Source organism: Podarcis bocagei, assembly GCF_964188305.1.
Source record: "Podarcis bocagei genome assembly, chromosome: 7".
In the NCBI taxonomy this organism is placed as follows: domain Eukaryota; kingdom Metazoa; phylum Chordata; class Lepidosauria; order Squamata; family Lacertidae; genus Podarcis; species Podarcis bocagei.
The window spans coordinates 46,194,263-46,221,624 of NC_138132.1; the positions used below are offsets into that span (position 1 = coordinate 46,194,263).

The window sequence follows — 27,362 nt, forward strand, 5'->3', positions numbered from 1 at the left end:
AGCAAATGGAATTTTCTGTACCCATAGGGTGTAAGGGCAGGCAGCACACTGTAATCAGAAGAGGAAATGAGCAGGGACATCAGCACCTAATAAAGTATGCCATGCCCCATCTCCTTGACGTGCATGTAGTGTGGTAACACCCCTCACTCAATGCCTTGCTAGGATCTGGGAATCAGCTCACAGCCACTACCCCTGTCCAGAAATGGACTTAGGAAGAATATAGGAAACTGCCTTATACTGAGCCAGACTGCTGGCCCATCAAGATCAATACTATCTACACTAACTGGCAGTGACTCTTTCCCAGCTCTATGTAGATCTCTACTGGGACCTTCTGCATCCAAACAGATTCTCCACTGTTGAGCTCCCCAAATTATCTGATAATGCTATCAGTTGCAGGTTCCTCTGTCTGGTGTTTAAGACATTCCTAGTGAGAAAAATCTCTCACCCTAACTGAAGAAGAGCACAGACTCCCTCCACATCCCACCAGCCAAACTTGGAGATGCAGCAGTAGTTATCCTTCCCTGAAGAAATGTGACACATTATATCAAGTCATGCCTCTTAAATCTACCATGTCAGCAGTCCTGGGTGAAGAGAGCAAGCCTCTCAGGGGAAGCTGGTCACTGGGACAAGGTGAGGCAGAGCAATGCCTAGGTTTTTTCTGCACCTCAAAATCCAAAGGTATTGCCCAGCTGTCCTGTATATCTCCCCAGAGTCATATTCCAACATTTCCTATTGTCTTCTCTTTAGTCTCTTTAGTCTTCTCTATCTGCCTGCTCTACCAGCCAATCACAGCTGTGAATAGCACAGCCAATCACAAACATCACCATAAACAGCAGGTTCCCCTCATTCACCCTTGCCTGGGAGAGTGGGGAGTTGGAATTTGAGGAGGAGGAGGAGGAGTTTCTCAGACTAACCTCCTTTACAAGGTTGACTTCTGATAGATACTAAGTAATTGTACTACTGCAGGGGTGGACATTGGAAATGTGGCGCCCTGTAGAAGGCCAATACGTGGCACCCCACCAGCAGCTCTTCTGCTACCTTCCCAAAACCCGGTAAGCAAGACTTTAGGAAGGAGGTGTGAGGGCTCTGGCAGGGTCCTAGAGCACTCCCGTCTACTTTCCAAAGTCAAGCAAATGCTAGCTAGGGTTTGGGAAGGAGGAGGGAGGACTCTAGGACCCTGTCAGAGTCTCCACACCTCCTTCCTGAAGCAAGCACTTACTAAGCTTTGGGAACGAGGCAGGAAAAAAACACCCCCTCACTTCAGCGCCTGGGGGGGGGACGGACACTGGTTGCTCTGCCCTGAATCCACCTCTGACTACTGCACTGCAACACTGCCCATTGTGTCTTTGCATGGGAGGTGGATTGGGAGAAAACCGGGGGGGGGGGATGACGCCACCAACTGCAGTGGTCACTGTTCACCATTGCTGATACAGGTTATTGCAGTATGGCTCCTGACTGCATTAGGAGATGGTGTTTCAGCTGCTCCTCATTATTTGGACAACATGGGAGATTTTGCCAAAAGGAGGGGACAATTTTTAATGTGTGTGTGTAACTGAGCAGCAAGTAGCAACAACCCCCCCCCCACACACACTTAGTTTGTTCAAAGTAGCTGTGCTCCCTGTTCCAGCATCTGCAGGGTAGCTCCCAAATGTGTTACGAACAAAGGCTATTCTGCAACTAGAGTGCATTATGCCTCCCTTCTCACTTTGCCCACCTACGCAACATTGACTGTTGCTCAATTCAGGTTGATAGCCTTATCCTGCTTTTCTTTACCTTTGTGTTTAAAGTACAATAATACGTCTGCAGCAAACCTGAAAGGGACATTCCTATGCATGTTGAGGGAAATCTTATGAAGAAAATTTAAAAGTAGTGCAATTGTATTAGCTCATTGCCTTTGCACCTTAGAGATTCCTGAGTCTTTAAGTCTCCATCTTACACACAGACCATTCCTATTCCTAGGGATATCCCTAGGAGTACTGAGGCAGGGGACGACGACTGGCAAACAGCATTGAAAGCAGGTTTGGTGAAGACTGCCCTGAGAGCATGATGAATATGAATAATCAGGAATGCATGATCAAAACAATTTCTGGAGGGGCCTAGATAACACCTCTTTAGAAAGGAAGTTCACAATTTTAGGGACTGCCACAGAGAAAACCCTCTCCTGGTCCATTGTTCCCTGTACTGCATCTTCTCCACTCCTCTGATTCACTTTACATAGTGGTAATGACCTCCCCGCCGCAGCTTACTTTTTGGTACTACTTAGATACCACTTAGGAGCAGTGAACTCTATCTCACTTCTGGTATCTCTTGAACTGGTTTTCCTTTTTTCTTCATTTGCTGTTGCTTTAGTGGGGCAGCAAGACCCTCCCACATCGGCCTGTTGGGTGGTTTGGAGGTGGCAGGCCAGCCAGGCTGTGGGACTTCTGACCATGCCAGTTGTGTGGGTTCCCAAAGCCCAGGGTCAAGGCAGTCCTGCCTATTCCCCCTCTCCCATGAACATTATTGTCACTGCCAGTTTGCGTTTGGACTCTAGCTAGCCTTTGGAATCAATCACTGAATTTATTGCTGATTCAGTAATGGGCTTTGCTTGCACCTGTCTGGATGTCACCATATTTAAACCCATGCTTTCATCGTCTGTGATATGTCCACAAAGAATTAACTTTGTAAATTCTGAGAATGGGACCCATCGCTCCACTGCACAAGATTCTGGTGCTGTGTAGAGACCCTGTACATATGACTCTCCAGTTGTTGATATAGAGATGGCCAATAGCTTTGAAGGCTTTAAAAGAGGTTTAGACAAATTCATGGAGGGTAAGGCTATAAATGGCTCCTAGCCTTTGTGGCTATGTTCTATCTCCACTGTCAGAGACAGTGTGCTTCTGAATGCCAGTTGCTAAGACTCACAAGTGAGGGGAGTGAAATTGCCCTCAAGTTGTGCTTGTGGGACTTCTCATACACATCTGATTTGCCACTGTGTGAACAGGATGTTGGAGTAGATGGGCATTTGGTCTGATCTGGCAAGGCACATCTTGTGTTCTTATGGACTCGAAAACTGGAGGACCATAGTTACCACCACCACTTCAGCAACTGCTATTTGCATTTTAAAACCAAAAACCAAAAAATGTGCACAATAAATGCAAACATGAATTTAACCAGTTTATCCTTCAGTAGGAAGGGAAAGGCATTCAGCTTGTGTCCAGAGATTTTTCATGTACAGTGGTACCTCAGGTTCCATACGCTTCAGGTTACAGACTCTGCTAACCCAGAAATATTATCTCGGATTAAGAACTTTGTTTCAGGATGAGAACAGAAATCGTGCAGCGGTGGCACAGCAGCAGGAGGAGGCCCCATTAGCTAAAATGGTGCTTCAGGTTAAGAACAGTTTAAGGTTAAGAACAGACCTCCAGAACGAATTACGTTCTTAACCCGAGGTACCTGAGGTACTGTATTTCATTGCAACAAACAAATGGAGTGAAGCATTTCTTTGTGATTTAACTTTGAGATTTCCTGGGCAGAGTAAGATTAGGGAATGGATGGAGAACCTGTAGCATTCCAGCTGTCATTGGAGTCCAACTTTCATCAGGAATGGTTTAAGGGTGGTGGAATGGAAACAGTCTGATAATCACTGGCCTAGGCTGTTAGCATGCTTTGAGTCTTCTGTATTTCTCACCACCAACAGCTCCAGTACATTGCTTTGTCACTTAAATAAAAAAAAAAAAAGCCCCACTTCAGGGACAACAATTTCTGGTCCCTGCCTTGGGTAACATGGATTATAAATCAAAACAATTATAACTTTACTTTCAGTAGGGATAAAATAAATTAACATGTCAGGCTAGCAGAGGTACCCAGGAGTATCTAGCTGTTTGCTTGCTCCTTTTCTTTTGTACTTGAAAAGTTCCAGCAAATCCTCACAATGTGCTCTGTGGGCACTTTTCTTTTTTCTTTTTGGATGAACACAATAGACAAATATTTCTACAACAGTTCTAAATTTACAGAGCAGCCTCCAGGGATGAGGCTCTTTTTTTAACTAACTAACTCAAATGACAAGACATAGATATTTTCTTCAGCTGACTAGCTGGAATCCCACAATATTCTATTTTACTATTTAGATGTGCCTTGAGCAGCTTTTGCAAATTTCCAACAACTTCCACCAGTGCCGGGTCTGGGGAAGATCAGAGCTATAATCCAAAACATCTGGAGGACACCAGGTTGGTGGAAGCTGGTCTTATCTCAGTTGCTGCTAGGATAAAAAGGAGTGTTCTACTCTAAATGTAGTCTGCATTATTATCATTGTTAATAATAATAATAATTTACTTGTATCTGCCCATCTGACTGGGTTGCCCCAGCCACTTTGGGTGGCTTCCAACAGAATATAAAGACAACAACAACAAAACATCAAACCTTAAAAACTTCCTGATACAGGTCTGCCTTTCAGATGCCTACAAAGGTTGTATAATAGTTTTATCTCTTTGACATCTGTCAGGAGGGCATTCCACAGTGTGGGTGCCACTATTGCGAAGGTCCTCTGCCTGGTTTCCTATAACTTCAGAAGGCCCTCAGAACTGGACCTCAGTGTCCAGGCTGGAGGTGGAGACGTTCCTTCAGGTATTTCAATCATATCACAGGAAAGAAACAATTCTGATGAAATTCTAATGGGCGTTGTGCAGGGTTTCTGATGTGCTTGCCTTGATTTTGAGCTGGTTGTGTCACTAAGTGTCATTTCTCTCGTTCTTTAAATGTTTTAACCAGTGTTCTGAAGTCTGCAGTGTTTCCAGGTTTTCTGCACTTGAATTAAAGCCCCCCCCCCGCCCCCGTGGAGACAACATGGTGTAGATCCTCCTATGGAACTTTTCCATTTTATTAAGCAAGGGAAGCTGGGGACTCTGCAGTGCTGGAGAATTGTTTACTGGAAAGGACAGCACACCAAACACCAGGTGTGCCAACTATGGGGATCGGAAGGTGCTTGGGCCCCCTCAATATTGGTGGCCAGGGGCTGATCTTCCCCAATATTGAGGGGGACACCATCCCCCACCACCACAGGGGCAGGGATGGGACGCGTAGAGGGCTCAGAGGAAGCTCTGGCATTGGCAACTGCCAAAGGGCCCATGCACCTCTCTCCCCGCACTGCCCGCATGCCTCCCCACCACACAGGCAGTGTTGGCACCACAGCAACAGCCTCCTGCTATTTGGCCCTGGTGGCTCGCTCTTTGACGGAGGCAGTGACAGTGTGGGTGTCCTGCTCTACCCTCCCCTGGACCACCCCGAGGAGGACAACAATGAGGAGGACAAGGCTGGGCAGCAACAAGCTTGCCAGCAGTGGACTCTCCTTGCCAGGTTGTGGTGGCATTCTGGAGCCATGGAAGTGCTCACCTGGAGGGGGATGGGGGACATGGAGGATGATCTTCAATATGGGGGGCAAGTTGGCACCCCTGCCTACCACCTTCCACCCCCTTACAGCAATAATATAAGCTCAAATCACTGAAACCACTGAAATTCTGAAGAAATTCTAAAATGTGTTAAGAATGAAACTGAAGCTTTGTTGATAATTGGAGGACAGATTTTGGCACTGCACTAACTAAGGTAATCATGGGGTGAGAAAGTTTACTTCCTATTTGAAATGACACTGTCTTGTTGAAGCTTAGAGACCTGATGGCAAAGAGAAATTTGGAAGCACATACAAATATTTTCCAGTTATGTTCTACACGATAAAGGAATATTATTTGTGAAGGAGGATTATGTATGGTGGTTTATTGTATGCAAGACACACATTAGGTTCTCTCATAAAGAGTGGAAATGGTAGGAAATCATGAGTAAATGGTTATTGATGCTGACTCTTGCTCTTTACAACTAAAGGCCAGAAAAGTGTCAAGGACAAAGCTGGGAACAATTTTGGTGTAATGCATTATGGACAAGGAGCCATTACCATTCATATTGTCCATCATCATTGCAGATATAAAAGGCACTATATATCCATTTTTTATTTGACAGCACTAGTGCTAGCTTTCTCTCTCAGTGAATCAAAGAAGGAAGCTTCCTTATTGAGAATGAATTGGTGGGAAGAGGAATCAGGCATTGCAAAATGCCATAAATCTATGGAGCATCACGGTGGGTGAAATAAAGCAAAGCAAAACAGAGCAAAACTTGCATTTATATAGAAGTTAAATAATGTTAATACACTCTATTTTGGGTGCATGAAAATATTATTATTATTATTAACAACAACAACAACAACAACAACAACAACAACAACAACAACAACAACAACAACAAATTTATGCTGCCTTTCATCTGAGGATCACAGGGTAGCTTCCAAAATAGAAACACAAATATACACAGCATGGTAACAAACAAAACAAACAGTATAATACATATGCAGAAGTCCATCTGATGGGAAATAGGGCATTGCAGCAAAGGAACATATCTCTTGTGGTGATAAGGCTATCAACAACTTTACCTCCCTTGTCAGAGTCAGTATGCCTCAGACTATTGCTTGGTGGGAATCACAAGCATGGAGAGTATCCTGACTGTGAGCTTCTCCAAGGTTCCTGGTAAGCCATTGTGAGAACAGGTTGGTGGACTTGATTGGACTTTGTCCTGTTCCTTTAGCATTCTTATGTTTTACCAGATGGAATGCTCTCTCTGTTGAGATCAGATGAGCACTAGCTGTGAGATGTTTTTGCTCTCAACTGAAAACATACCTTTTCACCCTGGCTTTTCCTGATCCTTAATGCTATTAATACTGGTTACTGCTACATTTATTTATTTTGTTATGGATGCCACTGATGATTATTTTTATTAAATCTCTCTCTCTCTCTCTCTCTCTCTCTCTCTCTCTCTCTCTCTCTCTCTGTGTGTGTGTGTGTGTGTGTGTTCAGCTTTGCTGAAATGAAATTTGAGACAGATAGACAAACAATCCACATTCTACTCCGGATTATTTTTTTTAAAAAAGAAATAAATAAAATATTGACACATTTTTGAGGAGAAGATGTATATGATGCCCCCTAGTGATCTTTGAAAGTCACCTTTGTTTAGTCACTGCAAATGCACAATCCTGGGGTATGTAGTTATGAGAGAAACTGAGCACTGTGAATTCCTTTTTGTTGCAGAGATAATAAAAAGTGACAGTTCCCTGACTTTAAAAGGGAAATGACAACTAAGGCATAGGCTCCTGCTAGGAAATGTCTGTTTAAATAAAGTACCATTTGTTGGTTTTATTTTATTTTTACCTGGAACTGGGCTCTTTGTTTCATTAGGTAGAAGAAGCATGACCCCCCCCCAAAAAAAAAAAAATGTTTGGGAGTATTGCTGGAGGCAATCTGGCAAGTACAGTGGATGAGCCGACTTGGCAAAGCAATAGGAGGGTTTTGCTTCTGATTCTCAAAGGGCTGGGCGTGCTAATGAGATGGCAAGCAAAATTCTGCTGACACATCATGCCTTTCGGCACTCCCCAGTGGTTTTCCTGGTTAATTTGGAGATGACGCTGCCATTTTCCAGAGAAGTCACAGTTTAACTCTTCTGGGCTGCCAGCATCTTTACCGAGAGAGATTTGATAACAAGGGAAAGTGGGTTCCAGGGGAACTTAGAGGAGAGGAAGATGTTTTAAATGCAGCAGTTACCTTGGTGACAAAAGAATGTTTGGAGAGTATGATTATTTTTGATGCAGGCACCAGTGCTTGCTAGAAGAAGAGAAGGAAGCTGACTCTTCCTCCAGTTTTTTTACTGCATTTTCTTTTCAGTATGTGAAAACTGTGAACCGTCGAAGGGATTGTGACATTTCTTACAGAGCTGGCTCTGGATTTTGGGCAGCCCTCTGGCAATATGCTTATGGAAGGGCCATAGCTCAGTAGTAGAGCTTCTGCTTTGCAGATGGAAGGTCTGAGGTTAGATCCGTGGTATCTCCAGTTAGGACTGGGAAAGACTCCCTCACTGAAACTCTGGAGAGCCTCTTCCAGTGAGTGAAGGCAATACTGAGACAGAAGAACCAATGATCTGATTCAGTATAAGTCAGCTTCCTATCTCAGTTCCTAATATGGCTGCAGTACACTCATCTCTTCCTCTTTGCAATTATTCCCTTGATCTCCCTTGACCCACTGCTGTCCAGAAAGAAAGGGCAGATGAGTGAGCAGGAAAACTATTTTCACTTCTGGTCACTATTTGCTTTCTTGGATTTTTCCTCTGGGGCAGATAGACAGAGTGGGATTGACGAGATGGTAATTGCAAGCTGACCCACAGCAGGACTAAGGGGCTGTGGTGGTTAGGGGTGGGACTATTGTTGAAACCTTGAAGGTGCCCAGCAGTGTTGCCCTCTGTTCCCAGTCCTGCTGCCCACAAATATATTTTTAAAAGATAGACAAAGAAGCCGATAAATTAATAAAATAATAATCCCAGAGAGTTTCTCAAAGGTCTAAACCAGGGATGGGGAACTTTTACTGTTTGAGGGCCACATTCCATGCTGGGCAAACTTACAAGGGCCACATGCCAGCAATGGGTCAAAGGTAAAACTGGGTGGAGCAATGGATGCATCTGTTTCTCTCTGTACAGTTAGCTAGTTTCTTCACACTCACACTTTCCTCTCTCTACTCCATCCAGGCAAGCAAGAGTCTTTATCAGAAATCAAGGACACATTCCAACCAGGCAAAAATACTCAAGAAGCATATAAAGTTGGGCCAGTGAGGGGTGTGACCTGCTCAAAAGCTGTGTGGGCTGGGGAGAGAGCTGAGAGATATATATAGTGGCCTAAACTGTATTAGCTCCACCCCTATCAGGCCTCATATTCCCCACACCTGATCTAAACAGAACTTACACTATATCTTAGTTGACACTATGTTCACAAGGTGTTTAAATTAATTTTCCATTGCTTCCAAGGCATCAACGTTTTGACTCATGCTACGATGAGTCAAGGAAACAATTTCGTGATTTTTCTTTCTTTTTTCTTTTTTCGCAGATTTCTGATTGCTCTGTCTCTCCCTTTTGGCGAACAAGCACCAACACTTCTGCAGCTCAGTGACTTGTCCGGCCACATACATGCCTTAAAGCCATTTCACCCATTACTCAGAGCACAACCTAGGTTAGCCGCCAAGTGTACATCAGAAAGAGTTCCACAGTTGATCTCAGCTCTCAGACAAGTGATTGCTGGAGGCAATCTGGCAAAGATAAAGTATAAACCAAGTCAGGAAGACTTTGCAAGGAAGAGAGTAACTCTGTTGACACACAGGGGAAGGAAATTCTCTCAAATAACACTTTAGAATTCAGGGTCAGCTGGTGAAACAGCAGCTAAAGAGATTTCCATCTTCTGAACTATTGGCCAATCCCCCCCACCCCTACTGTCTTCTTTCCTTTTTAAGATGGAGAAATTCTAAAGTTAACACCAGAGCTGGAACATATCCCATAAGCCACAGTTTTCATTTATTTTCATTTGCTCCCAATTTGTTTCCACAACCACTACCAGTTTACAGATGCCCACAAGTACGGATGGACTGGGCAGTCTAATTCCGTCTCCTTTCACTAGCTCACCCTCTCTCTTTTTGCAGACAGCATTTAGCTAGATGGACCAATAATTTGCCTCAGTAGGACACAGCTTCCTGTGATCCCATTTCCCCCACACAATATACAGTGTGTACGCATTTTTAACATAAAATACATATTTTTATGTGAACTTTTTGCACATTGAAATGCCCTTGTAAAACCTGGATAAATGTGTAATCTGCCAGGGAGTTGCATTGCAATTCACAAGCTAGCATGGTAACAGCTAGGTCAGTTGAGGTCAGTCCATTGTGAAAAGTGGATTGAATGAATTTCTTCTCCATCGCTGAAGAAACTCACACATACAAGGAGGCAACCCAACATGCACAGAAGCAGATGAGCACATAAACACATCAAGGTTTCCCTTTTTTTGGTTCTGTGTTTTGTAAATTCACCCAACTGCTTATGTGCATCAGTAAGGTTTGGGTGAGAGGATGATGGGAAGGAAGTTAATGCAGTGAAAACTTTCCCAAAGCAGCTATTGTTATGAAGTCCAGATATCAAAGTGTAATAATGTCTAAGGTACTGTTGCCATTCTCCAGATAACACTAGCTAACTCAGAAGATTGAAATCCTGAGAACATTTCAGACAGAGAGAATTTCAAATATGGCCTAAAGAAAAAGCAGCACATCATTGTTGAGCCAAAATGCCCTCCCCCCATTTTCCATGCCATTCACAGGCAGTAAAATGGGGGTGGGGGCATTCAGCAATTCGATGAGGGTGAATCATTCCCCTCAAACATATAGGCTTACAGGCAGTGCTTTTTTCTGGGGGGGACACATGGGTATATATGCATACCCATAAACATGTTGTTTGGCCTCATTGAGGGGCAGTATTTCAATATGAGTAGGAAAATGAAGAAAAAAAGCACTGCTTACAGCAATTAATAAATATGCCAGTTTTTATTTCTCTGTTTCTCATGTTGGAGAATCTTCCATGTCCCCTATTTCTGCTCTAATTTGCCTTGAAAAATTAAACAAGAAAATCTACGCATTTTCAGGCACACTTTTCCTAGCTTACACATTTTTGCCTAATCTACTCATTTTTGCAAGCAACTTTCCCTGACATAATGCACATACAGTGTTGTGTAAACACTTCTCTAAGACACACGTTTTTGTATGCATCTTTTTGTTGTTGTTGGTTAGATAACTGCTTTGCAAAATTCAGAGCAGTACAAGTTTCAAAAGGCATTTGGGTATCATCACCAGAAGAGTCTGTGAGGCCAGTATCTCTCTAGCTTGAATAGGTTACATTGCCCAGTTCAGAGCCCATTCATATAACCCTAACTTCCCAGACACCACCAAATTCAACAGCTTCTTAGGTAGGCTAGTTCTCTAAAGAACACAAGCTCCACCCATAGTGCACAGATAAGTCCTATTTAAGATTCAGTAGGGGTCTGCTGGTGGTTATAAGCAAGATTCAAGTCTGTTTTCCAGTCTAGATAAACCTGGAGCTGACCAAGAATATCTCTGACTTGTTTCTCCTTTGGCCCTTGACCTTACTTATCTAGTTCTGGTATTGTTTCACCTGAATGCGAATTGCTAGAACACTTGCTCTGCAATTGCTTCCTTGATCCTGAATTGGGACCAATGGCATGTGACCCCATGACACAGTGTCCCTGGATTCTGTGCCTAGCACATGTCACCACTCAGTAGAACACTGTCACTGACTTAAACCACTGTCTGGTCTAACACACACAGAGGGATGCAAGTCCTCCTCACATCAGGTGCTTCATGTGTAACAGAAACATATCTATGTGGAAAGAGTAAGTTGAGAGGACTGATTATCTCTCTCAAACCATTAGAATTCAGGGTCAACAACTGAAGCTGAGTGGTAGCAGTTTCAGGCAGAACAAAAGGCAGTGTTTTGTCACATAATGTATAATTATGTATAATGGACTTCATTGCATTGCCACAGAATGTTGCAGTTCCTGCTAGCAGAGATGGTTTTGCAAATGGATTAGGCATACAGGACAGGTCTATCAATGGCTATTATCCATGATGGCTAAAAACAGCATGAAATTCTGATGGGGAAGGACCATGGCTCCGAGGTACATTGTGGTTGGTATCCAACTGTGTCAAGAGCCAATGTCCAGGGGGGTAAGTCAAACAGCGCCAAAGTGACCTCCCTGGGTGCAAGCCATGGCAGTGTGTATGAAGGTCCTGGACTGTCCAGTTGATAAGACCCCTCACTCTTCATTTGGATGTGGTCCAAAGGAAAGCAGAACAATTTGTCTGGCACCAGCTTTGCTGAAGTAATTGCCAGAAAGTGGTGTACAATGTGCTATCCAACTGTATTACGGACTCCATTCCTGATTTGTGTAGGGTTAACTCCTTTTCCTGAAGTTATCCCACAAGGCAGTAGACATTTAGGATCAGAGTATTCCTTTTCCTAGATGGGCTATCTTCTCAGGTTAATGAGCCCCATCTGCCCCTCTACAGCACGTGCAGAAACTGCCTTCTTGACCATTGGACCCATTATTGGTCTTGTCCAATTAGTCTTATCCCTAACTCACTGAGGGTTTGAGACCCATCAGCTACCCTTAGCTGGTTTTGCTGACCAATTGAAGCTGTTCCCGGGGTGTGGCCACTTTCACATGCAGATAGCTTCTAGGAGCCACAGGTGAGAGCTGAATGCAGTCTGGGGACCCCAGAAGGATCACAACATGTTCCCCAACAGAGGAACTCCTCCTTCCCTAATACCACATACCCCCTACTCAGAGGTACAACACATGCTTAACATGCATAAATTCCAAGATACATTCCTTAAAACCTGCTAATGTGGCTGAGTGATTAGGGACCTGATATGTGGAGTTTGCGGTGGGGCTTCAAGTCACAGAAGCTCACTGTCCACCTTATGAGTTCAACTTACAAGAAGGTAGGTTTCAGTTGAACCTGAGGAGAAATGTATTGCTGTTAAGAACAGTTTGGCAATGGAAACAATTACTGAGGGGAATGGTGGGCTCGCCATCACTGGAGGTCTACAAATAGAGGTTGGAAAGTCAGCTAGTGGAGGTGCTTTGAATTCCCTGCTTTATGCAGGAGGCTGGAACATATGTGCATAAGAAGAATCTGTTGGATCAGGCCAGTGGCCCATCTAGTTCAGCATCCAGTCCTACCTGTGACAACCAGGTGCCTATTGGGAACCTGCAAACAGGATCTGAGCACAACAGTACTCTCCCCTCCTGTGGCTTTCAGCAGCTGGAATTCAGAAGTGTACTGCCTTAGTAGAACATACCCCTCAACTTTAGTAACCAGTGATAGCCATGGATGGCCTATAAGGCTTCCTCCAGATCTATGAGTCTGTTTCTCCAGCTTTAAAAGTTTAGGTAACTGGTGAGGGGTGTCTCTGCCTTAGACCTGAATAGCCTCTTGTCAGTCAATGTAGACAATGCTGAGCTAGTCATATAAGGTAGCTTCCTACATTCACTGAGGATACTGCCCTACATTCAAGTAAATATAGAATATTTTGTGCTGGATGCATCACAGCATGAAAATTCCACCCCATATGGTAGGGTTCAGATACGTTGCTTTTAAAAAAGCTTCCGTCAGGTATCGATTCAGCTGCCTGCATGTCACAAGAGGACTGGATTTGTGGTTGAAATTGCCTTTGATCATTTCTGAATTTATGGGGATAAAGTGTGTAAAATAAAAAGCAATTAAATAAATGAGAGTATCCCTGATTTAGAAATTAGCTATTAAGAGTTCTCATTTGGAATGTCAATGGGATAGCCCACACATGTTTCTTTTTAGTCAGTCATGTGGTTTATTTCATTGAATTTGGGTTTCAACACATGAGCATGTTAAAAATATTTTTTTTCTTAAAAAAGAAGAAGCTGACTTCACTTTCATCCATTTTTATAAAGTATATTTTGCATCCTCTTAACCAGCCAAAGCTTGATTTCCACAGCTGAGGGTCACTGAGTGTTTCATATCTGAAGATTAAATGGTGCAGACTCTTCTGGACCATTAACTGGAGAGCAAGAAGAGAGCGTTTGCAGATTGTAACCATTACGTGCATCTCATAATGCTATGCACTAGAGAAGATGCCACCACACGAGGGAAAGGAGAAAGAAAAGAAAGAAGATATGATTTCAAATCCCCAAAGCAGCAGCACAGGGATTCTGTTTTTCTTCTCCCATCACCAATTCCTTGTTTCCACAGAAACATTGAATTAATGCACTTATCATTGTTCACAAGATGCTTGGCCCAAAGGGCATTGTGACCCATACCACACATGCAGTGAATGTAACATATTTGTGTGTGCAGGTAAGTGATGAGATAGGCAGGGAATTCTTTCTCTCTCTCTCTCTCTCTCTCTCTCTCTCTCTCTCTCTCTCTCACACACACACACACACACACACACACACACACACACACTGATACAGCGTCCTTCCCCTACACTGAAGGTTCAGTTTGGTTCACACACTCAGAGGAATGTGGTAAGCTGTCTTATACTGAGTCAGACCTTTGGAGTGTCTAGCTCAGTATTGTCCTCACTGAATGATGACTGACCCCCAGACTTTCAGACTGAGTACATTCCCTGGCTTTTTGTTGTTGTTTTTTTATAAAATTTTTTATTGCGTTTCTTTCCATAGGTTAACAGATTTGTTTACCTAGCAACATGTAAGAAACATTTTTTTTTATATATGAAGAAAAATAAGAAAAAGAAGAAAAAGTTAAGTAACCTTCATAACGTCCTTCAACAGTTCGCTTTCTTTTTGGACCTCCTCACATCCTCTCAACATTGCATTCATTATTCTAGCCAGTTCAGCAATTTGTTATCTTGTTTCACATCTTATTGTACCTTTGAATTTATTATGTTACCAATTTCAGAAGTTTGTAATTTAGTTTTAACACTCTTAATAAACATAATATTTTGATTCTAATTTATCTCGTTTTTTCATCAATACTTACTTTATCATTTTCTTAGATAAATTGCAGAAGCATAACGTTTCTTAATCGTGCACAATCTTAACATTCAAACAACTTATAATATTTTTGCAAATAGTCCTTAAATTTTTTCCAGTCCTCCTCCATTGTTTCTTCGCTCAGATCTCGAATTCTGCCAGTCATTTCTGCCAGCTCCATATAGTCCATCAGCTGCGTCTGCCAGTCCTCCAGTGTGGGTAAATCTGGTGTCTTCCAGAACTTTGCAATAAGAATCCTTGCTGCTGTGGTTGCATACATAAACAAGGTTCTGTCCTTCTTTGGCACCTTCCGGTCCACCATGCCCAGGAGAAAGGCCTCTGGTTTCTTAGAAAAGGTATATTTAAATACCTTTTTCAACTCATTATATATCATTTCCCAGAAGGCCTTTACTTTCGGGCAGGTCCACCAGAGGTGAAAGAATGTCCCTTCTGCCTCCTTGCATTTCCAACACTTATTGTCAGACAGATGATATATTTTAGCCAATTTGACTGGGGTCATGTACCACCGGTATACCATTTTCATAATGTTCTCTTTCAAGGCACTGCATGCCGTGAATTTCATACCGGTGTTCCATAACCTTTCCCAGTCCTCAGACATAATATTGTGTCCTACATCCTGTGCCCATTTTATCATAGCAGATTTAACTGTCTCATCCTGTGTATTCCATTTAAGCAGCAAGTCATACATTCTCGAAAGTACCTTAGTCTTTGGTTCTAGTAACTCCGTCTCCAGTTTCGATTTCTCCGTCTGGAAACCCACTTTTTTATCCATTTTAAATACCTCTTGAATTTGAGCGTAATGTAACCAATCTCGCACCTTACTTTTTAATTTGTCCTGGCTTTGGAGCTTCCAATTGTCTCCGACTCTTTCAATTAATTCCCAATATTTTGGCCAGTAGGCCTCCATATTGGGCCTTTTTTTAGAAATCTTGGCTTCCACTGGTGATAACCACCTCGGGGTCTTACTTTCTAGTAAGTCCTTATACTTCATCCAGACGGCAAAAATTGATTTTCTGACAATATGGTTTTTAAACAGTTTATGAACCTTCGCCTTGTCATACCACAAGTATGCATGCCAACCATAAACATTGTCAAACCCTTCCAGATCTAGGACATCGGTGTTTTCCAACAGAAACCAGTCCTTCAGCCAGCAGAAGGCTGCAGCTTCGTAGTATAACCTTAAATCCGGCAGGGCAAACCCCCCTCTTTCTTTTGAGTCAGTTAGTATTTTGAATTTTATTCGGGGCTTTTTGCCCTGCCAGACAAACTTAGAAATATCCTTCTGCCATTTTCCAAAACATTCCATTCTGTCCACGACCTGGAGGGTTTGAAATAAAAATAACATCTTTGGCAAAACACACATCTTTATAGCTGCGATTCGGCCTGACAAGGTAAGTTTCAATCTTGACCAAATATCCCATTCCCTGGCTTTTTGGAGACAGGGATTGAACCCAGGACCTTCTGCATGCAGAGCAGATGCTCTGTCACCAAGCCATGCACTGGATCTCCCACATGGTGGCTTTGTTTGTAAAGCAGCTTTCCTCAGTCCATGTTTTCCTACAAATGCATGCTATAAATGCAGAATTCATCAGTGAAAAGGGAATTGGAACATAATGTGTGTGTATAAAGTTTGCTTACAAAGAAGAGGAAGAGGAAGAGGAAGAGGAAGAGGAAGAGGAAGAGGAAGAAGAAGAAGAAGAAGAAGAAGAAGAAGAAGAAGAAGAAGAAGAAGAAGAAGAATGCTATAGAATTTTCCAGGCATAGTTGTCCCTTGTGAAGGAGTGAATTATGTCAAACATTAGTAGGATAGCCAAAGTGTTTTTCCCCCCACATGGGCAGCCTTTACAGTTTGGGGATGGGTTAAAAAAGAGTTAAATTTCTCTAGTGTTATGTAGTCAGTTGTTCTTAATATGGTAGACATGATAGACGTCCCTAAGTAAGGACCCTGTTAAACTAAAGACAAATTAGTATGCCGGTATATGTGATTTAGGGATATTCTAAATTTGGTATCAGTGAAATACAAGAATTTCATTTCCCCTCTGTCATAACTTTTGTTTCTGGGTCCTGAGCACCAATTTGCCAGGACACTTCCAGATGACCTACTTATTGAGCATTCATCCCAGTGTGTTTGATGGAGGGTTAGATAACATTGGCTATTTATTCTCATTTGTTAGGCAGTACTGAAGTTTACTTAAATATACTTTCTCCAAAACTCTGGGATTGGAGAGTCCAGATAAGTTTATTCCCTCTGATCACAAGCTTTACCAGCAATGCAAAAAAAGAACCCCCACTCCACCCTGATATTTTCCTTCTTTGGCAAGCTACAGACATTAATGTCACTTTTAGCAGAGGTGTTTGCAATATTTTTTCTTTTTTGACATCTTAATTGCTGAAGCACCCTGAAGTACTTTGAAGGGGTGGGGTTCTCACTTCAGTATGGGGCAATTTGCACTGATCCCACTTCACTTCATATAGACCCACTGAATCACCCCAATTTGGTTCCAGGTTTAGGACCCATTTGAATCTGCAGCATACTCCTCAAACACAGCCTTTGGCTGCAGTTGTTAAACACTGCAGTGCTGCTTATAGTCAAATAAACTTGTGTCTTAAAAATGCAGAAATGATCAGATCATAGCGCTAGCCAGCTGTGCATCAATCACTAATTTCATGAAAGAAGTAAGAGATGTGGGGCATTATGATAGGAGACAATCAAGGAACTTTTTAAGCTATCCAGGCCAGAGCAATTTGGCTGCAAGACAAAGCAATAAATAATGAGAGTAAAGGTCTGAAATTCAGTGCCCAGCTATTTCGTCCTCCTCCAGCTACTGCCTTGAGGGATGAACTTTACATTGTCTGCATTTTAAAGAGATACTATCAAGTCATATCTGACCCCCCACCCACCCGCCGGTTTATATTGTAATGTGCTCTTATTGAAAACAGTTGCAATATATGAAGAGTTTCCTTCTAGGCTTCATATTCTGAAGTATTTTTTTTAAAGACACACATTTCTTAACTCAGATGAGGAGGGAGGGAATATATCCTTAAAGAACCACTTTAAAAAGAAATCAGATTGAAAATATTTGTTGGAAATGCAAACGTGTCCTGTCTCCAAAAGCTATTCTTGGAATCTCAGAAGGCGGAGAGCCAATTCACGCTTTCCGCGACAGGCATGTATTCTTTGTGCACATTGGTCTTTGCAGCAGCAAATATCATAAAACATGAAGGAGAGAAGGCCATGTGTCTCCAAACGCTGTGGGATGTGCAGTGAGCATGTGGCACCTCCCTAGTGTCTCTGTGAGTGTTTGTTTCAGACTCTGAATTTAGATATTTGCCTTTCCTTCCCCACTCCACAGCAAACACAGCTGTTGGTTCTTATCCTACATGCTAATGGCGAACTAATTTTCTCAGTGTGGACCTTCATGAAGCCAAAATGAAAGAACCTGGTGGTTTGCAGATGTCAAGAAAACCACCACCACTGAGTCTCTCTCTCTCTCTCTCTCTCTCTCTCTCTCTCTCTCTCTCTCTCTCTCTCTGTGTGTGTGTAAGGAGAGTGTCCTAAGGGAGGTGGAAACCCCAAAAGAATCGAGTGAGGACTAAGTATGCTCAGTAGCTCTTGCATTCTGCCTCAATTCACACTCACACCATAAATTTAAAACACATTTATAGCACTTTAACATACATGTCCCCCGCAAAGATTCCTGGGAATTGTAGTTTACCCTTCAAAGAGCTACAGTTCCCAACACCCTTAACAAACTACAGTTCCCAGGATTATTTGGAGAGTGAGTGGTGTGTTCTAAATGTATGGCGTGGATTTACTGTTAGAGAGCAAAAATAATAATAGAGAAGAGCGGAATGGAATGTTGGACACAACTGTCTGACTAGAACACTGAACAAGAGCACTCAGCCTTGCAACATTTTGTTGCAGATCCCACACGTACTGTACTAAAACATCACCATAGTACTAAAGTGGAATTCCAGGACAGCCACAGGCAGTAATGCCTATGGAGCATATTGTGGCCACCGTGTCTCATATGCAGCAAAGAAAATGCAACCCATCAGTTAAAAGTTAGTGACATATAAAAGATAGATTGTAGTTTTAGCTTCCATGAAAGAGACTGGCAACTCCCTACGGTGCTGTGATAGCTATTTAGCATTTTTATTGGGATTAGCCAACAACCAAGACTCCTGTGTAAAGTTCTGCGTGGCTGGAATGGGAAATGCAATAAAAATTGAGGCCAGAGGTGTCCCGAAGGAGCTGTCCATGGTTCTTAATTCTGAGAGCTTTCAAATGTTGAGAAGGGACTAGTGCGAGACTTGGAAATGGAACCCAGAGTGAAGTTTTCTTAAGATGATAGGTTGGAACATGCAGACACAGTGGACATTATTCTAAGTTTCCCCCATTCAGTTCTCTGAGACAAAGTAGAATGTGTGTCAGAGGAAAGATGGCTGGGAGAGTCAGAACATCCAAATTCTTCAAGAAAATAAGGTTTGATGGACACAGGGGACTTGTTAATTTCCTTTATCCTCATGATGATTCCCTAGAAGACAGACCTTCATTTTCTCCAGACTTAGGTTTTGTGTTCTTCAGACTTAGGTTTGTGTACTAATTTTTGTTGGGGGCAAAAGTTGCCCTCCCTCATGTATAAAGGAAGTTTTTACTAAGGCGGTAAACCTGAGACTGGGCTGTACAGCTTTAAACTGCAGGCAGGAGTTTACATAATAGAATGATCCTGAAATGTCTACATAGAGAACTGTATGTTTTTCCGGTTTCTTGTTGTTGGGCAAGACCCACAGTTCAGTGGTGGAGTGTCTGCTTTGTATGAAGAAGCTGCCAGGTTCAATCTCCAGTAGTGGTGGGGGAGAGACCCCTGTCTGAAATGCTGGTAAGGGACCACTAGTCAGTGTAGACAATGCTGAGCTAAATGGACCAATGGCCAGATTTAATATAAGGTAGCTTTACAGAAAGGTATCCCAAGAGGACTTTAGATATATATATACTCGTCCACCCCATCACCCAGTTCCCCCATCACAATGATGAGCATTTCTGCTAGTTAATGATAGTGCAGGGAATGCAGAAGTATATGTTCCAATAGCAATGTTGATCTTGGCAGCAGTTCAACTATGGAGTGCTTTATGATACATATTTTAGGCTATAAATAGTAAAGAACAAAGATAGTGCAAATAGGAAAGGAAACACGATGTTTGTGTCATATTACCAAATATAATTTCTGCTGGCTTTAACAGAGAAATAATCAGCATAAGACTGATCAACACAAAACAGACTGGAAGGAAATTCTGGCCTTTGCAAGGACCAGATTTTAACATACTTGACACTCCAAGCAGCTTCCATTTTAACAAGTAGATATCAACATAAATGCAAGCAGATATATTTTGGATATTTTGGAGAAAGGAAGCATTCTTATTGTAGAGGCTGATTCACACATTACTTTTTGGGTGGACACAGTGCATCTTTGTGTTGAAAAACACAAAACAACAATCCAGATCAACACATTTTACAATGCATTTTCCAGTGTACGTGGGTTGGAAGGCTAATATACATGAAACCATATAGATACAATGAAGGGCTGCAGTGAAGACTAGTCCATTTGGGTGAATGGGACACTGCCCCACCTACCTCATTCTTCCCTCAGCCAGCAGTCCCAGCAGTCCAGCCCCAGGGTTGGCAGTGACTGTCACCCTCCTTTTTCATCCCTTGGAGAATTCAGCAGGGCTCATTCAAATTTGTTGGTTCTGCCTGTTATTGGCCGTGGCTCCCTCTACTGTTGGGCTCCCTGTCTTAATCTTTGCTGCCCCAATGGGCAACGCCCACCACAGAAGGGCCATACCGGATGAAGGTGAAGGTCTGTATTTTATAGCACCCTGCTTCCCATAGTGGTGAACCATACGCTTCTAGGAAACAAGACAAGTCTGAAGGAAATAGTCCTCTGCCCCCACCCCTGTTAGCAGCTGTTACTCAGTTGCACACTGCCTGTAAACATGACGATTCCTTGTAACAACTATGACTAATAGCCATTGATAGCCATTTCCTTGTCCTTGGTGAATTGCTCTAATTAAGCCATGCAAGCGAGTGGCTTCTATCTTATTATAGTAAGTTTCATACATTAATTCAGTCTCCATCAACAATCTGGGACTTTTACATGAGATGTGGCCATGAAGGGTGTGTGTATCTACACTGCTAGGAGTGGACTGAACTGATGAGATGTTACCATCAGATGAAATCTGTGGTGGACACCACATCATTGTGGTACATTGTTGAGAAACCATCATGCAGTGGCTGTGTTCTGCTTCTTCCATGCAATAAAGGTGAGGTGTTGTAACACAGTGGCACTCACTCCCACATCTCTCTTATGAGGAAAACTAGGGAGAACCAACATGGCAGCTTCCAGATATTGTTGGACTATGACTTTCATCATCCTAGGCTATTGGTCATGCTGGCTGGGGGTGATGGGAGTTGGAGTCCCACCCTAAACAGATAAAGAGGCACACCAAACTTAGGTTAATTAGAAAGCTACCTCTACCTCACTGATTAGTCATTAATTGTATTTATTTATGGAATTTAAATCCCACCTTTCCTCCAAGGAGCTCAAGATGGTATGCATGGTTGTCTTCCTCCCCATTTTATCCTCACAACAAACATGTGAGGTAGGTTAAGTGGAGGTCACCAGTGAGTTTTGTGGCTTGGCAGGGATTTGAACCCAGGTCTCCAAGGTCCTAGGCCAACACTGGCTGTCATTACTGACAAACTGGGCTGACTGGTTCCCAATGTGGCTAGCTGGGCAGAAGCTAGGGAGGCCAATGATAGGACGAGTCAACAAACTCTAGTTTTGTCCCTATCCTTCTTCCTGATAAGTTCTAATAAGGCAAAACTGAAACTAAGGAGGAGAAATTTGATGCAGGCAGGCAGGGCTGCTTAAGGGCAGATTGAAATTGGGAGGGCACCGCCCCATTTGCCACAATGGACCAGCCTCTATTTCTCCCAAGGCAGGAGGTGCTTAAGAGCTGTAGGAAATAATCTGCGGATAGGTAAGTACCGTTAGAAAGACCTCTCATCTATCTAGGCAAGAGACTAAATTTATACCTTCCTCTTATCTCTCTTTAAAAGCCTGGGTAAATGATTAGGCCACCAGGCAAGACAGATCCACAGTTCTAATTCAAGGCTTTTATTAAAAGATTCAAGATAAAGGGCATGTGAGAAACTGGAGGCTGCCTTAAAATAAAAATGAACAGTATTTTCCAACCTGTCTGTGCACCTACAATTAGCTACAGGAATTTCTGTATGAAAGCATAGCACTGTTCTTTACACCAATGACACAGGTTCTTTCTGGGGAGGAATCTTCCCTACGAAAAATGAAGACAGAGGTATCCACAGATAACTCCTTTTTGTGGTATGTTCTAGAGCAGCTATAATTTAGAGATGGGGAAAATGAAGAATTGAATAAAAAAGGGTCCTAGGAGTTACTATCTCCAGCATACATGCAGGGTGGTAGCACCTTCCTTAAGTCTGTGAAAGTAGGTTTATGAGTGGGGAACCGGTTGCCCTCCAGATGTTGTTCGACTACAGCTCCCATCTTCACTCAACCATTGGCCATGGTGGCAGAGGCTGATGAGAGCTTGAGCCCAAAAACATCTGGAGGGCAACAGGTCCTCCTGTCCATTAGGAGTTAAACCTGAATAGATTTGTTTTTCTGTTCCTGCCAGATGGGATTAGCAAAGGGGGGAAATACTGTGTATGTATGAAGGGAGTAGTTGGGATGTGTCTTCCACACTTCTCTGTGGTGGAGCAGAGCACTTCTGAGAATATATCCTTATGTCACCCAAAACCTCACAGGTCATTTTGACAGGTCAGGTGGAGGGTTTTTGTTTTGGTTTTTGTTTTCATTTACACATGCAGTTTGGAATCAATGCAAGTAAAAGACACAGGACTTTGATAGGCAGCAACTGCAAACTTGTACTTCTTCTGCCTGTATGATTTGAAATCAAATCATATGGGGAAAGTTGTGTTGCTTTGCAGGTGCTGCTGATCAGGTTGTTGGGGTGCCTTCAAACCCCACATTTGGAATGGAGATGTGCCATTGCCTGCCCAACAACTGACATCCATCGTATCAGGTGTGAAACAGGTAGGTATGATTTGGAGGAAGCAACTTTATGGGCCATTTGAGGACCTCTGCTGGGCTTAATTAGGACAGTGGGTCAGAGTTTGCCCATAACAGTCTTAAAGGGACAGAAGAGTTGGAGCATTGCCACCTGTCATAGTTGTAGATTACTTGTGGAAGCTCTAACCTTGGCTTCCAGGATTCTTTTGCAATGCTGACACTTCAGCTTTACTCAGTGATCCTATTTTTTTAGAATTTCTTCTGTTTCCTTTTTATAAAGGTGTATCCAAAAGTTTACTGGAGGATTATCAGGGCTCAGAGAGGCATCCTAAGAAACAATTGGCCTCAGAGAAGCATACGACTCAAAGCGCTTCAGCCTGACTGTTTGTCAGTATAGTTCCTTTGAGTCTCGGGTTTACTATTGAATTATTCAGTATTGATTCAATGAATGAAAAATGAAACAGGCTTTTGTCACTTTCAAACCCCCATGTATTTATGTTTGCAACTTTCGTCGCTTGTCCCAAACCATAAATTGTAAATGCAAAGCATAAACTAAATATCCTAGGTTTTTTTAAAAAGAAAAAAACAACCCAGAAAGTGACTGCCTATTAAAGTGGGTCCAATGCCATTTAGCGCATCACCCATTATGTGTGTTATATATTTACCATGGGCTCCATAATGCTAGCAAATGAGAAATGCAGTAACATGCCTACACATTTTATTGCTGTGTGGAGTAACCTAATATCTCTGCTCCATTTCGTCGGAGCTTTTGTGCATTCTGCTGTTGTCTCCAATGGAAAGAACAGTGACATTTGATGCACTGCCGCCTGCTTCACACATCTGCCACAGAGTTGTAAATGCATGCAGAGGAGACTACAAACATATACCAGTTCTACTTAAAGGGAGGGAAAAAAGTTCTCTCTAACTCATCAAGTCCGCAGGGAAAAGCAATAGAATGTGTCACAAGACAGATCATTCCGCAACTGAATTAGGTTGCCAGTCATTGGGAAGCCCATTGCTGCTGTCATCATAGACTTTCTTAAAGCTGAAGGGGAGGGGGAAAAACACTTTGGAAGATAATCTTAGCTTTTCCTCTCATGTAGCTATTGCCGTATGTGATGGAAAGCAAACTGAATTGTGGGATATAAAAATAAGTGGCAATGGTTCTTCCAAAGAAGGATGCATTGTTTTACAAAGGCTGCTTTAAACCTAGAATTCTCTTTACCACAGACCTTATAGAAATATTTCTGACTTCGATAAGACTTGCACCTGAAGGCAGGGGGTAGCCAACATGTCTTCCTGATGTTGTTGGACAACAACGCCCATCAGCCAGAGTCAAAATGACTAATGGCTATGGATCATGAGAGCTGTAGACCACCATCTGGAGGGTACCACATAGGCTACATCTGTCCTAAGAGCAAATGGGTCTGCAGGCTGAGTATTTGTAACTTTAGTAATGACTGGTGCAAGGGTCAGGGACCTTTTTATTCTGCTGAGGGCTGCCTATCATTGAGGGTAATCTGTTGTAGGCTGCATGCCAGCAGTAGGGAGGGCAGAAGTGGTACTCACTTGCAGTCAGAAGTGGCACAGCCCCAAGAACTCTATACTCTGAAATTGCCTGTGCAGCTTAGCAGTTAAAAAGTAGCGTGTGTATAAATAATCTTTAATCAACTGCCAAGAGAACTGAAGAGAAAATGCACTATTCAAATATTATTTCCATACTGTCTGACACATTCTGAGGGAGGTGATAAGCAGTATCTTGAAATCTGCACCTTAAAATAAGATGTGTTGGTGACTGACCACATGAATAGTTTTATGTACCAGAAAGAGAAGGAGGGAGATTCAGTTCTAAAATGTGAACTGATCCATACATAGCTGTATTATGGATGCACTTCCATTTGGCTAGCCATTTGTGTGTTTGGCTCTCATCCTTGCACCCTCCTCAGAAATTCAACCATGTTTTCCCACTACAAATCAAGGAAGTAAGAGTGCAAGTGTGTCTGCTAGGCTCTGGGCTACTTACTTGTGTAAATGAATGTGCAGTGTGTAGGGGAAAGGGGTGGGGTATGCTGCATAACATTGCTAAGGGCTGTTTTATGTCTTCTGGCAGCACCAAAAAAGGCAGAAGAAGGATGAAGTTCCTAAGAACGAACTGCATAAAGCTCCTGAAATATGAACAATCCATAGAAATGATTTCTAGGAGGTAACTCTAGCACCATTCGTGCATTTATTACTTAAACTGTGAAGGGTTCCATGGAAACACACTGGACCATCACTGGTGGCAATGAACGGCATTCAAGTTTTGCTCAGAGTAGACCCACTTAATGGGCCTAACTTAGACATGTTCCTTAATTCCAGTGTGTCTACTCTGAGTAAAACTTAGTCGAAGGCCACCCATTATCTCCCAGGCCATGTATGATCAGCTCTGTATAAAGGGAGCCATTTAAATACACACACCCTGGGCAATCAGGGTAATCCTAGCCAATGAGAGTTATTTTCCCTATGTAGACACAAAGAATGTTGTCCCCTTCAGAATGAACCAATAACACATTGGCTGGGGCTTGCGCCTAGTACAGTGGTGCCTCGCAAGACGAAATTAATCCGTTCCGCGAGTCTCTTCGTCTTGCGGTTTTTTTGTCTTGCGAAGCACGGCTATTAGCGGCTTAGCAGCTTAGCGGCTATTAGCGGCTTAGCGGCTATTAGCGGCTTTAAGAAAAAGGAAACAAACTAGCAAGAACTCGCAAGACATTTCGTCTTGCGAAGCAAGCCCATAGGGAAATTCATCTTGCGGAACAACTCAAAAAACGGGAAACTCTTTCGTCTTGCGCGTTTTTCGTCTTGCGAGGCATTCGTCTTGTGAGGTACCACTGTATGCACCTCTTCACTGAAGAAGTGCGGCTAGATTTTCATGTTCCCACATGCTTCTTCTCATGTTGAGTACCCATGGACACTGAACACCTAAATAGGGCTTACATGACATGCTGATTGACCATGCTAAGAAGCCATTCTTTGTTAAATTATCATATTTTCCCCGGTAGACTAATCTAGTGTGTGATTTTCTATGTGTGTGATAACAAAGCTATGACATAAATAATAGAATAGCTACACAGTTATATAAGAAGTATGTGTAGCCACAATGAAAGAGTTTCTGTCCCTTCATTATTTACAAATGCCTACTTTGAGGCATCCATACCTAAAAACAAAAACAAAACAAAACCCCACATTCTTCTTTTGTGTTTTGTTTAAGGAAATGGTGTTTGAAAGCTGCATCTGGTGTCAATTCCAATGGGTTCCATGTTTGACATAATTTGTTTATAGGGATAAAGGATTGTGAGATGTTAAATGCCTCCTGCAAGGTGCAGCTGAATGCCCTCAGCAGCCAATTAAGTGCATTATACTCTTCTTAGGAGGCAATGCCTTTCAGATAGCTGACAGAGGGTTTAAAATAGACAGTAGAAACTGAATGCAAGATGGGTTTAGTGTGTGTTGTCTTCACCTTTATTTTATGTGTAAATATGGAGCTATGTGTGTTTATATCCTCATATTCAATTCTCCAGTTTGCAAAGACCAATAGCTGTTGTTGTTTTTTTAATGTATACCTATAGCACAAGTCAAAAATGATTTTTAAAAAATAGGATTACAAGTTAGAAGCCACTTTTTAATGAATGTTTAGTTTATAAATCATTTGCTTTCAACCATGTGCAAGCAGCCTTGCCATCCATGTAGTGTGTAATCTACTGGGCACCTGACAATCTCTCTAGCGCTGTCTAGACAAATGTGGAGCAAGAGAGGGAAGTTATTGACACTCTGTTAGGTTATGTACAGCTGGCAGGCTGCATTTGGGTAGACCCCGTACACGCCAGGTCTTGAGAAAGAAGGACAACAGTTTGGTGAAGATATGAGGAATGCATGGCCCTCCAGATGTTGTTGGACTACAACTCCCACCCACCCACCCAGCATGGCAAATGGATAGGGATGACAGTATCTGGAGTCCAATAACATCTTACCTATCTCACAGAAACAGGAACTGTTCCTATACAGTGCTTCTACATTTCCAGTTTTATTGGTCCTCATCCAGCCCACCACTGCATCCAGGCAAAGGTTCAGAACTCACACAGTCTCACGTGACTCAGAAATAGAGATAGGTGACATCAGCATACTGGTGAGACTGATCCCTAAAACTCCCAACCACTTCATACAGATGTTAAATAGCATTTAGGATAATATAGGAACCTGTGTCACAACATAACACAAGTGCCAAGGGGCTGAGAGACACTCTCCCAATATTTTTCTCTGAACCTGACCCCATAAATGCTATTGGAATCACTGTAGAACAGTGCCCACAAAGCCCATCACACAGAAGTGGTCCAAATATCAAGGCTAACAAAAATCACTACGAGATGAAGAAGTAATGAATTCTCACCCCCAACTCTTCTGATAAATGTCCTCAGAAATGTGATGGGATCACACCATAACAAAGTGCCACCCATAATAAAGTAGGGACATGGAAATCCCTAGCCCAAATTCACAGAGAAGCAGAAGCCTTGATAACCCCAGGATATGGTTTGAGACCTTGCTGAAACATAGCTGACCTGACTTTGGTCATCACCTGGATGGGAGAATCCTGCATCTGCCACCTACAGTTTCCATAGATGGAAGAAAACAGTGATATAAATGTATGAAGCAAACAAATAGCACCTGAAAGCAAACCTATGGATATAGCTGGGAGCGGCCTCAGGGTTATTATCATATATGGTGATAAAATTCCTTTAGACTCAATGTTTTCTCTCTCATAA

The 27,362-nt window shown here is 42.6% G+C and overlaps 1 protein-coding gene and 1 long non-coding RNA gene across 6 annotated transcripts in view; one reads left to right on the forward strand and one right to left on the reverse strand.

Annotated features, from left to right (window-relative positions):
* The window catches only part of CDH8 (cadherin 8), a 239,377-nt gene that overhangs the window by 183,997 nt on the left and 28,018 nt on the right, over positions 1 to 27,362 (reverse strand). The gene's annotated exons all lie outside the window — the stretch shown is intronic.
* Positions 20,624 to 23,006, forward strand: LOC308591794. Its single transcript, XR_014010267.1, has 3 exons — positions 20,624 to 20,776; positions 22,485 to 22,590; positions 22,847 to 23,006. It is a non-coding gene; the product is annotated as an uncharacterized lncRNA (long non-coding RNA).